The sequence below is a fragment of the Plecotus auritus genome (assembly GCF_963455305.1).
Source record: "Plecotus auritus genome assembly, chromosome: 1".
In the NCBI taxonomy this organism is placed as follows: domain Eukaryota; kingdom Metazoa; phylum Chordata; class Mammalia; order Chiroptera; family Vespertilionidae; genus Plecotus; species Plecotus auritus.
The window spans coordinates 119,909,153-119,920,206 of record NC_137770.1 but is presented as its reverse complement, the minus strand read 5'-3'; the positions used below and the strand labels follow the sequence as shown (position 1 = coordinate 119,920,206).

General features: G+C 43.1%; 2 pseudogenes across 2 annotated transcripts; both read right to left on the bottom strand.

The window, feature by feature from the left end:
• Window positions 1-1,065: 1,065 nt before the first annotated feature.
• Window positions 1,066-1,618, bottom strand: LOC308240973 (protein SPT2 homolog; annotated as a pseudogene). The gene has a single exon. The product of its transcript is annotated as a protein SPT2 homolog (transcript).
• A 90-nt stretch (window positions 1,619-1,708) lies between these two features.
• Window positions 1,709-10,677, bottom strand: LOC308240965 (protein SPT2 homolog; annotated as a pseudogene). Its single transcript has 2 exons — window positions 10,166-10,677; window positions 1,709-2,475 (listed from the first exon to the last, which is right to left on the bottom strand). The product of its transcript is annotated as a protein SPT2 homolog (transcript).
• Window positions 10,678-11,054: the final 377 nt, after the last annotated feature.

The following is an 11,054-nucleotide window of genomic DNA, read 5'->3' as shown; positions in this document are numbered from 1 at the left end:
AGTGGAGGCCAAGGCAGGCCAGGGCTGCGGAAACTTGGCTTCCTCCATCGCGGGGGCAACTCAAGCCTCCTGCTCTCTCCAGCTCCGTGGCTGCCACCATTTTTGTTGGGATTTATTTATCTTCTATAATTGAAACTTTGTAGCCTTGAGCAGAGGCCTGGGCCAGCCAGGGCAGGCGGAAAGCTTGGCTTCCTCTATTGCTGGGGAAACCCAAGCCTCCTGCTCTCTCCGTGGCCGCAACCATCTTGGTTGGGTTAATTTGCATACTTGCTTTTGATTGGCTGGTGGGCATGGATTGTGGGTATAGCGGAGGTATGGTCAATTTGCATATTACTCTTTGATTAGATAGGATATATATACTGAGTGGCCAGATAATTATGCGTTCAGAGATCATAATAATCTGGCCACTCAGAGTATAGTATCCATTCTTTGTCCTTGGGGATCCAAGTATCTATACTAATAAACACCTCCCATGTGAAGTTGCCACAAGATGACTGCCAGAAGATGGCTGCCGCAAGATGGCTGCCACAAAATGGCCAAGTGCACAGAAGAGGCGGGGCCCAGCAGCCACTTCGTGTGGTGAGGCCTGGCGGGCCCAGCATCTCCTGCACCTCATGCAGAGCAGGCGGGTCCCGGTGAAAAAGGCAGGTTTGCGGCAGGGGAGGGCAGTTGGGGGCATTCAGGCCAGCAGGGGAGTAGTTAGGTGTCAATCAGGCCGGCAGGGGAGTGGTTAGGGGGTGATCAGGCTGGCAAGCAGAAGCGGTTAGGGGCAATCAGGCAGGCAGGTAGGCAGGCAGGCAAGCGGTTATGAGCCAGCAGTCCAGGATTGTGAGAGGGATGTCCAACTGCCAGCGTAGGCCCGATCTCGCACATCCCCCAAGGGGTCCCAGATTGGAGAGAGTGCAGGCCAGGCTGAGGGACACCTTCTCCCCACCCTGGTGCACGAATTTCGTGCAGTGGGCCACTAGTAAATCTAAAATGATAATGGGCTTCTTCAGTCCAAAGGCAGGACTTCTTTGTAGTAGAATGTCTCCAGTGTTTCACAAAAATAAATAAAAGCAGCAGCTAATGTCTTTTCAGCTTCTTGACCTCTCGGCATTTCGTTGCTTCTTCCTCCCATCTCATTTCCTCTAAGTCATCTTGCATACTTGGTCTTAAACTCTTTGCTTCTTCATCTTTGTATTTTTTTCATCATATCCAAAGAACGTGCTTAGATATTTCTTCCTGAGATTCTCCTTCATCTTTGATAAAATCTTCCATTTTGGAGTCATAGTTCTCATCTTCCTCCTCTTCATATTCTCACTGTCTTTTGTAACCACCAGGGAAGGGAAACCCTTGAGAATGTTGGGCAGATCTGTAGCCAGCTAAAGAAGGCTTCATTCCATTCATCTGTCCATTGGTGGGCCAGGTAATGATATTCTTAGAAGATATTGTTTCTGAGACAAAAGTGCATTTGGGCTTATGGGGGGGGATCTAAGCTACTAACTATTCACCCAGGTCCCAAGCTGCTCACTGGTCTAGGGCCTGAATGGCTGACAGTCTGTCCAGCGGAAACTGTGCCACTTACTGATCGCCCAGAGCCACTGACTGACCGCTTGGGGGGCACTGAGCCACTCATTGGTCGTCGGTTATGTGGATTGTGCACAGGCCACCCAGAGTCACCAGAACTGACCACTGACTTCCTAGAACCACCTGGGCCACTGATGGGTCATCCAGAGCCACCTGTACTGCTGACTGTCCTTCCAGGAGGATTTAAGTCACTGGCTGGCCTCTTGGTCCCACTGATTGATCACTCAGGTCCTGAGCTGGAGCTGCCATTCTGGTGCCTGGGCACGGAGCCAGAACTAACCATAGGCCGAAGACTCCCTGTGATGGGCTGCCCAGGAGCTAGGCTGGAGCTGCTGCCTGACGGCCTGACACTTGGACTCTTAGCCTTATGTGGGGAGACCACAGGTCCAGGTCTCAATGGCTAGGATAGAGAGGAGATTTTTGGCTGTGTGCTCAGTAACAGATTTCTGAGTCCCTTTAGCAGAAGTCTTTGGAACACTTGGTGAAAAGGTGCTCAAGTGGGTCTTTCCAGCCCCACCGAAAACAGGCCTGTCATGGTCCTTTTGAAGTGAGGCTTGGGAACAGTTGCTGGATCCTACTTTGGTCCTCTCTCCTGGCATGGATTTGGATGAAAACAAACCTAAATGTTTCTTATTATCTGTGCTGGGTCTGGATTTCTTCTCAGCATGAGGAAGGGAAGTGCCTTTGGGAGAAGGATGCTTGTCCCTGGAAACTCTGCTGGATTTTGTGACCATACTTTCAGTATGAGAGGGCACCATTTTGGTCAGAGGTAGTCCTGCATCTGCTTCAGGCTTCTTTTTCATATGTCTTCATTCAAGAAGTTTTCACTCCCTAAGTTCTTGTGCAATCATAGGCCACTTTTCTGTGTTTTTTTTTTTTCACTACATTGATTTCCACTGGTTCATACTGTTGGAAGCTAGCCATTGTCTTCCCTATCAGAAAAGTGTAAACAAGGAATGCAGAAGGCTCATGAACCTTGAGCTCTGCCAAAGGCCAAAGCTATGCACTGATTGTTTAGTTGAGACAATGGTGGCTCAAGCAATTTCCTGACCAAACAGACTCAAAGTAAATCTTTACTAATATTTACTGACCTTTAAGATAGTCTTCCAGAATCGCCTGCCTGACTAAGGGCAATATGTGTATCTAAAATTGAATAAAAGGCTGGCAGGGCCTGGGCACCAGTGAAGTCCTTGCCCTTGCATTGGACTCTCTGCCTGGCCCCCCATTATTTCCAAATTATTATTTCTTTTGACCATGGCCCTTCTCCAGATCCCAAACCCTGAGCCATGCGGGACGTGGACTCTCACATCTGGCACCTCGAATGATGGATGTCTGGAAAAGAAGATTTATGATGGAGCAGAAAAACAAAGTTTCACCAGCAAGTTGGGGAAAAAGAATTCACTGGATAGGTGGGGAAATTTGCTGTGTGCAAAGCCCACAGCCAGCTGCAGAAGTCGAGATCTGTAAGTAGGGTGGGAACATCTTTTTTTAGTCAGGCTAATGGGGCAGAATTTGTCAAAAGGGGAGAAGCTTTATTGAAGACTTTTGGTTTGCAAGCTTAAGGATAAAGGAATTAAAGTGTCAGAAGGTATTCTCTTACAGTTTTTGCATGTTATTATAGAACATAATCTCTGGTTTCCTGAAGAAGGTACATTAGATGTTGAATGTTGGGAAAGAGTTAGTCAGAACTTGAAAAAACCTCAGCAGCAGGGGAAAAATTTGCCTCCAAATTGTTTCTCCTTGTGGAACATGGTATTGCATTTGCTAGAGCCTTCTAGAGAAACAAAAGAGGATAAACCCCCACCCCTTGCACCTTCCGCTCCTAAAGAGGAGCAAAAAGAAAAATTGGAGGAATAGCCTTCATGGCCCCCTCCACCTCCATGTCCTAATCCTGAAACATTTAATTCACCATTAATAGAATCACCTATGCAAAGAGCTATCCGAGAAGGATTGAAGTACATGACGGTGGAGGACCAACATGCTTTTCCTATTATACAAGTATCTGACCCACAGCTCCTAAATCATATAATAAGACAGCATGAAAAATTTGACTTTAAAATGATAAAGGCCTTGCGTGAAAGCATAGTCCAGAATGGTCCTATAGCTCTTTTACCGGAGAAATTATGACTAATATTTCTGAAGCATTCTTAGCTCCTTATGATTGGTATTCTCTGGCTCACGGAGGAGATTATTTACTATGGAAGGGAGAATTTTTGGAGAAATGTCAGAAGCAAGCCCATGCAAACTGCGGGCTGAATGCTCAAATAACTTATGAAATGCTGACAGGACTGGGACAATATAATGACATGCAAAATCAGCTAAATTATGTGCAACAGGCATATGAGCAAATTAGACTTTGTGGAAAAAGAGCTTGGTGGGCTTTACCATCAAAAGGGGACCCTGAGGGAGCTTTTAGTAAATGTATGCAGGGGCCTACAGAGTCATTTTCTGACTTTATGGCTTGCCTCACTCAAGCAGTGAGATGCCAGATTCAACATGAAACAGCAGGAGACATTTTAATTCAGCAATTAGCTTATGAAAATGCCAATGCTGATTGTAAGAAATGCCTGATGCCTCTGAGAAAAAATAGTACCATTACAGAAATGATTCGAACACGTCAGAATGTGGGGTGAGGCACTTTTCAAGCAAACTTACTCGCTGCCGCTGTAACAGTGGGGAATAAAAGGTGTTATAATTGTGGAAGAACAGGACATTTTAAAAAAGAATGTAAGCAACCAAGAAGGACACAAGGTGGCGATCTAGGGAAAGGCGTGAGCATTCTGCCTCCCAATTCAATCAACACAGATTAAACCTCTCTGTGTCCTAGAAGTCAGAAGGGAAACCATTGGGTTGGTTAATGTAGATAGAAATTTCATAAAAATGGGCAGCCATTAGATCAAGACATTGAGAATGGCCAACCACAGGGAAACGGCCCCCGAACCCCATCATCAATAGGGGAAGTTTGCCCTGCAAGGCCCACAGTGGACTCCCTCATCTGAGCCACTCCAGGGAGCGCAGGCCTAGTTTTTAACAGTACTATAGCGGTCACTTTGAGCCCCGATATGGTTCGGCAAGCTGTTCCTACAGGAATCTGGGGACCTGTGCCACCAAGAACTTTAGGATTAATCTTAGGGAGAAGTGGAAAAACTCTGAAAGGACTAACTGTTCTGCCTGGAGTCATAGATTCAGACTGTTGAGGGAGAAATTAAGGTAATATTAGAATGTAATCATATTATGCAAATTACTTCAGGACAAAGAATTGCTCAGATACTACTTCTACCTTTTATTCAGCAAGGTGAAGCTATAAATAGGAAAAGAGGAACACAAGGATTTGGAAGCTCAGATATCTATTGGATACATGAAATTAGCAAAACCCATCCTATGATTAATTTAAGAATAGAGAGAAAACGGTTTAAAGGTTTAAGAGACACTGGAGCGGATGTCAGCATTATCAGCAAAGAATTCTGGCCTCCAAGTTGGTCCATGGTAGAAGCTATAAGCTCTATCATGGGGGTCAGAGTTCCTGATAATACACAATGCAGTGTCGCAGTGTTAAGGTGGCAAGATGAAGAAGGACAGACAGGATGGTTTCAGCCTTACATAGTCTCTGGGATTGCAGTCAACTTATGGGGCCAGGATGTTTTAGAAGGTTTATAAGCTTGTATTATTACCAGCAAAGGATAGCAGTTAATAACTCAGATGGGATATCAGACTGGTCAAAGCTTAGGGAAAAAGTAATCAGGGAATTAAAGAGTCCATTCAAGCTAAAGGAAACCCAGGAAGATGAGGATTAGGATATCAACCTTTTGAGGAGTGGTTACTGCTCAATCTCCTCACCCTCATGCAGATCCTATACAATGGAAAGATGATAGACCTATATGGGTGGATCAGTGGCCATTAACCAAGGAGAAATTAGGTCATATTCATGAATTAATACAGGAACAAATAGAGCGTAGAGCCTTCCAATAGTCCTTGGAATACACCTATATTTACTATACCTAAGAAGGCAGCATGAAAATGGCAATTGTTACATGATCTTAGAGCGGTTAACACTACTATGCATACCATGGAAGCTTTACAGCCTGGACTCCCAGCGCCTTTTCAAATTCCTCTAGATTGGTCTCTTATAGTAGTAGATCTTAAGGATTGTTTCTTCACCATTCCCTTGGCACCTCAAGATAAACAGAGATTTGCATTTCCAGTGCCAGCTATTAATAATATAGAACCCATGAAAAGATATCAATGGAAAGTTTTGCCTCAAGGAATGGCCAGTGGCCCCACCTAGTGTCAAAAATATGTAGCTCAAGCTGTTCAGCCTTTAAGGGACAAATATTCCTGATGTTACATTATTCATTCCATGGATGACTTGCTCTTAGCAAGTCCATGGGAAGTGCAGACTTTGGCAATGTAAAAATTGCTCCAGAAATGGTACAGAAAGAAACGCCTTTCAAATATCTGGGAACCATAATTGAAAACCAACGTATTAGGACTCAAAAGGTGGAAATAAGATTGCCTTAAAACTTTAACTGACTTTCAAAAAGTATTAGGGGACATTAACTGGTTAAGACCTTATCTGAAAATCTCTACAGGAGAAATGACAAATTTATTTAATATACTTAGGGGTGACTCTAATCTTTCCTCATCCTGAACATTAACAGATGAAGCTAGGAAGGAGTTGCTAAGAATTGAGCAGGCAATCTCTTCAGCCCAATTAGCATGGATAGAGCCTAAATTGCCTTTATTGGGACAGATTAACCCTACTGCAAATAGTCCCACTGGAGTCATCTTCCAAAAAACTCTCCTGCTATTATTGAATGGGTCCACCTAGGGCATCAATCCTCTAAAACTGTGGTTAATATATAGAACTACGGCTCAGTTGATACCTCAACTTAGAAAGTGCTGCAGGCAGTTTAGAGGAGAAGAACCCCAATGCATTTACCTTCCCCTCACTGGGAAGCAATTAGAAATATTATTTCAAACTGATTTGAATTGGCAAATTGGACTAAGTGGATATTCAGGGGAACTTAGTTGTCACCTATTAAAAGACAAATTACTACAATTTTTATATTATACCCCCTTATTATACCAAAAAATACTAGGCAGGAACCTATTCCTGGAGCATTAACTGTTTTTACTGATGGATCATCGAATGGTAAAGCTGCCTATCATACAATGAATTCAGACAGAGTCATACTGACCAGTCATACTTCTGTACAAAGAATTGAATTAGAGGCTATTAAGGCTGCATTGCAGGATTTCCAAGAGCTTCTTAATATTATCTCTGGCTCTTCTTATGCTGTGGGTCTAGTGAATAGAATTGAAACTGCTCGGTTAAAATGGCTCAGTGACCAAAGTTTATTTTTTACTATTTAAACAAGTTCAGCAGATTGTACACTCACATCAGGGCTCACAGTGTATTACCTGGCCGGCTAACAAAAGGAAATGCACATGCTGATCAATTGGTTGCTATATTAAAACATGCCTCAGAATCTCATCAGCCTGCCAAAATGTTGTCCAAACAATTCTCGATCACTCGACAGCAGGCAAAACAGATTATCAGAGAATGTCCCACTTGCATGTTACATCTGCCTCAAAGGTCTAATACAGGAATTAACCCTTGAGGATTGATAAGGGAACATATCTGGCAAATGGATGTAACACATTATACTCCTTTTGGACACCTTGGGATATTGCTTGTCTCTGTATATACCTTTTCAAAGGGCCTATGGGCTACTGCATCTACAGGGGAAACGGCAAAACAGGTTATTAATCATTGCCTAGCTGCTTTTGCCATCATGGTGATTCAAAAAATCATTAAAACTGACAATGGACCAGCTTACTCAACCTGTCATTTCCAGCAATTTTGTAAAAAGTGGAAAATTCAGCACATTACATGAATACCATATAATTCGCAGGGACAGGCAATTATAGAATGCCAGCATCATAGGCTAAAATCCCAACTTGAAAAACAGAAAAGGGGGAATATGGATAAATCGCCTGTAGGTAGACTACACTAAGCCTTAATTACTTTAATTTTTTTCACTTGTAATGCCGATGGCAAGACACCCATGGAAATAAACTGGTGTCAGAATAAGCCAAAGGAAAATGGTCTGGTTAAATGGAAAGATCCTGAGTCTGGTTTATGGAAGGGCCCCAACCCCCGTTAACATTTGGTAAAGGCTACGCTTGTATATTTCCAGAAAATTTCTCGAAGCCCATGTGGATTCCCACAAGAAATATTAAACTTCAACATGGATCCGCGGGAGGAACTGGCCAGCTTAATGAGGACCTTGCACGTGGAGCCATGCCTTACAGCTGCAGACAATTGACTACCCCAGCCGCAGATAGCAGCAGCCCCAAGCAACCCACTGAAGATAGGGAATGGGAGGAGGACAAGACAAATAGCCCAGAGGTCACCTGCGGGATGGTGAAGAAGATGGTCCAGAAAGCTGAGAGAATTTGTGAGGAGACCAGAACCCCAAGAACACCTGAGAACGTCTTTCTTGCCCTGCTAGCAGTCATCAGCTGTGTGGTAATGCTACAGGGGCAAATGGAGAAGTATTTTGGACTTATGTTCCTGACCCTCCATGGGTAAGACACCTTATGTGGGCTGATCCCCCACCTAATGTAGTCACCAATAACACCAAACACCTTGGTCACCCAGGAGGACCACGGGTGGGGCAAGGAAGTATATGGGCAAAGTATAATTACATGGGTATCACCACCTAGCTTCCTTTTGTATGACACAGAACCAAACCACAGCTCCTTTGTGTGTAAAATTAAAAAGAGGCTTCTGGCTAACATGGACACCAAAGGAGAGGGGAGCAAAAGCCCAAATACATCTACTATCACTACTTACTCTGGGGAGATGTGCAGAAAATGTAACTTTATTAAGACACCCCCCCACAGTCAGCCGTTATGTAAAAAGTCTCATGAATGGCACCCCATCGAGGAAGAAATTAATTGGCAAGACTGTTATAGTGACCACCCCACCAGCAGCAAACTTAACAGTTTTTTCTTTGTGGATTGGAGCCCCTATGGGTTTGCATATAGTAACAATCGCACCCTAAAATGGAAGGGGAATGCATCCTATCTATATGTTGAAGCTAATCACTCCATTTCATGGCATGGAGGAGGATTTGTTGGATCTCAATTTCAAAATGACAATTGGCCCCTAAAAAATACATAATGTAAATTAGCTGCTGCACTTGCACCTATTAAATAGTATAGTTTTAACTATAGCTCAGATAATTCCATTCGTACCTTATGGAGAACTCCCAATAAGACAGTATTTCCCACCACCTGTGTATTTGATCCGTTTGTACTCCTCTCAGGCCCCATCCAGATGCACCTTAATATTACAAGCCATCTGTGTGAGGTGTCATGCACAGGCTGCACTATCCAATTGTATTAATTTTACATTCCAAAAGGATTCCCTCATGATTTTAAAACAACCGGCTTTCGCTTAGTTTCCTACTAACCGAACCGAGCCTTGGGAATCACATCAAACCTACCAACTGTTACATGATCTGGTAAAAATCTTAAAAAGACAAAAAAGATTTCCTGGAATGTTAATTGCAGGACTCTTTGCCCTCATAACATTACTTACTTCTGTGGGCATTGCTGCTTCATCCATGGTACAAACTGTTCAAACTTCTCAGTTTGTACAACCGGTCTACACAAAAAAGAATTGATAGCCAGTTTGAGATAGAATGATCACCATTAAAGTCTACAGTCTTGTGGATGGGTGATAAAATACACAGCTTAGAACAAAGAATATCTTTGTAGTGTCATTATAATTTTTCCCAGATTTGTGTTACTCCATTCCCTATTGGGGATCAATAAAAAAATCACCTTGGTACTTGGGGTAAAGATAACACAAACCTTGATATTTTAGAATTAAAACAGCATATTGTACAATTATCCCAGGCAAACTTATAAACTAATTCCTTAGATGCCTGGCAGAAATTTAAAAAAGACATGAATGAATTTAATCTCTTCCACTGGATCTCCTTACATTTGCCTCTCAGCATAACCACTATTGCTTGTCTCATTTTTATTCTTATGTTTATTTCTAGTCTGCAGATGTGGAATGAAGAGTCTTAAAAGGACTTGAACCCTTCAGGTGGCATGCACTTTTCAACATTTATTAAGAAAAAGAGAAGGGGGAGATGTTGGAAGCTACCCATTGCCTTCCCTATCAGAAAAGTGTAAACAAGGAATGCAGAAGGCTCGTGAACCTTGAGCTCTGGCAAGGGCCAAAGCTATCCACTGATTGTTTAGTTGAGACAATGGTGGCTCAAGCAATTTCCTGACCAAATAGTCTCAAAGTAAATCTTTACTAATATTTACTGACCTTTAAGATAGTCTGTCTGTTACCGGAATTGCCTGCCTAAGGGCGATATGTGTATCTAAAATTGAATAAAAGGCTGGCAGGGCCTGGGCACCAGTGAAGTCCTTGCCCTTGCATTGGACTCTCTGCCTGCCCCCCCATTATTTCCAAATTATTATTTCTTGTCTTGTCTCATCATTTGCCCACAGCCCTTCTGCAGATCCCAAACCCAGAACCATGCGGGACATGGACTCTCACATCATACTGCTTTTTCTCAGCCAGCCTGAGTAGGTCAGTGAAGTTCATGATGGTAGGGCACTTTTAAGGGGAACCTTTGGTTTACTTTCAACTTTGGGAGGAGGTTCTTGCTCTGATGCTGCTTGATTGTATTCTAAGAATTCTTCCATTTCATACTCTTGGTGTGTTCCCTGACTAGTGGCTTTCCATTGCCTGTCTTTTCTTTGACTTTTCCTCAACAGGAATCCCATTTAACAATGGAAATTGTCCTTTGTCCTCTTGGCCATAGCTTTTGCTTTCTTCTCATGTTTTAGCTCAATTCACTTTTTCACTAGTTCTTCTTTTCTCCTTTTTCTTTCTAAGTTTTTTTTGTCCGAGCTCCTCCACTTTTCTTCTGAGAAAAGCTTGTATGCTGCTGATTGGACACCTTTAACTTTGGGATCTTTTTTGGGAGGACCCACTGCCAAACCATACCTTTTCCATATGCTGTTGGTTCCTTGTCCTTTAGAAGCTATCATGAGAATTTCCCTGAAATCCATGTTGACTGAACTGGATAAAATGGGCCGGCTCTCGGAGGGGAATGGAAGTGCATCTTACTCAGTGGCCAGCTGCAGCTAAATGAACTAGCTGGCCGCCTCTTTTCTACCTCTACTCAGCACGACCAATTCCAGCACTGTCCAAGGCAGTCTGCCTGCCCCCTTCCTCAAGCAGCCTATATCCTTACAAGTCCAATGCTGTGCTCCCACCTTTGAAACTTTAAATAAAAGTTTTACATCCACAAGATAAATTAGTAGATTGTTCCGCATTCATTGACATAATCATTCAGTTAAGAATAAGTTACTTCAATTTAATTGTTAAATCTCAGTTCAGCCTGGCTGGTGTGACTCATTGGATTGAGTATTCTTTCAGGCACCAA